This window comes from Solanum dulcamara, chromosome 2 (genome assembly GCF_947179165.1).
Source record: "Solanum dulcamara chromosome 2, daSolDulc1.2, whole genome shotgun sequence".
In the NCBI taxonomy this organism is placed as follows: Eukaryota; Viridiplantae; Streptophyta; class Magnoliopsida; order Solanales; family Solanaceae; genus Solanum; species Solanum dulcamara.
In genome coordinates, this window is record NC_077238.1 from 38,839,943 (window position 1) to 38,841,439 (window position 1,497).

General features: G+C 40.8%; 1 pseudogene; it reads left to right on the plus strand.

Annotated features, from left to right (window-relative positions):
• Nucleotides 1-1,110: 1,110 nt before the first annotated feature.
• Nucleotides 1,111-1,230, plus strand: LOC129881299 (5S ribosomal RNA; annotated as a pseudogene).
• The last annotated feature ends 267 nt before the right edge of the window (nt 1,231-1,497 follow it).

Below are 1,497 nucleotides of genomic sequence, written 5' to 3' on the forward strand. Positions count from 1 at the left end.
ACCTGTGTTCCCGATCTCTTCTTGGATTAATGCTAAATGTTAATCATTTTTGAATTCCTTCTATCTAAGATATTAGTTGGGGAAACCTCACAGAACCTTACTATCTCCATGTTCTATAGCTCCACCTAATTTTAGCTGCATAGGTGCTCTTGATTGGAAGCAAATGGACTAATACCTTAGCCTACTCACAATAACCCATATAGCACCCTACTTTTATAGAGTATAAAATAGGTTCATAATGACGTTGATAATTTGGGAACCGTTAGCATCGTATAGTCCTTCTCGACTCTTTTCACAATTTCCCTTACCCCCGCTTGTAATCCTCTAGACACATTATCTTGTGTCATTCTTTACCTTTACAAGAATATGAGAGGGTAAAAAAAGTATCCTAGCGCTATCTCGTTAGTTCTCATGTTTTACCTTGCCTTTTTCTCCCTTATACTGCACTCGATGTTGGGGTAGACCTTTGTTCCAATCATGGCCATGTTTTACTTCACCCATAGTACTAATTCCATCTCGGTAGGTTAGCTTAACCTATCTTCGCATCTCTTGGTAGTTAATTGCAACTTGGGCTCCTTCGTCTGGGATAATAAATGTGGGGACTCCATAAGGTCCTACCACTCCTTTACCCTACAATTTTACACCTTCTCGACTGAGTAGGTAGCCTTTTATCGAAGGAGCAGGGTCTAATATCGTTAAAACACAAGTAACATTCCCTCCAGAGTCATGTGGAGCTGGAGTTCAAAGTGAGTCTTATAGTCCTGGTCATATTGTGGAATTTTCGACCTTGGGTATTACTTCTTGTCATCCATAAATTACATCGGTTGGTACCCTTACCTTTTGGGTTTTGCTTTTTTGCCCTCGGAGTTGGCTGCCAAGTAGTGTCGAAATTCCCTCGCCCATTGGCCCATATAGTCCTTCTGTGGTTTTCTTCTCATTAACTGGTACTATATTGAAGAGCTATGGCATTTGAGTGCATCGTCAGTTAGCAGTTAGCAAATCCTTCTTGTCTTACTTAAATCCTTTTTACAATATCCTCAACGTAACGTATAGTACTCTAAGAACATAATATCATGTCATTTCTCCACCGCTAGTTCCGATTCTTCCATCTCGCGTGATCATACCAGCACTAACGCATTAAGTTCCATCAGAATTTCAAAGTTAAGCATGCTGGGGCGAGAGTAATACTGGGATAGGTGACTTCCCTGGGAAGTCTTCGTGTTGCGTTTCATTTTAATCCTTGCCATAATGTGCGGGGCACTCAACTTAGCTCCAGATTTACCTCAACATTGTCTCGCGAATCTTTATATTTTTCCTTGTCCTTTCCTCTGTTATCTTGCAACCAGTATCGGCGTAGACCTTTAGTTCCACTATGACCATGTCCCCTTTCTTTTTTTGTTTTGGCCATTTTGATTTAACTTCTCCTATTGTATTCCCCCCCTTTCTGTACGCACTCATTCATTAGGGTGGGCTACTGAATAGCGCTAAAGTTAGTTC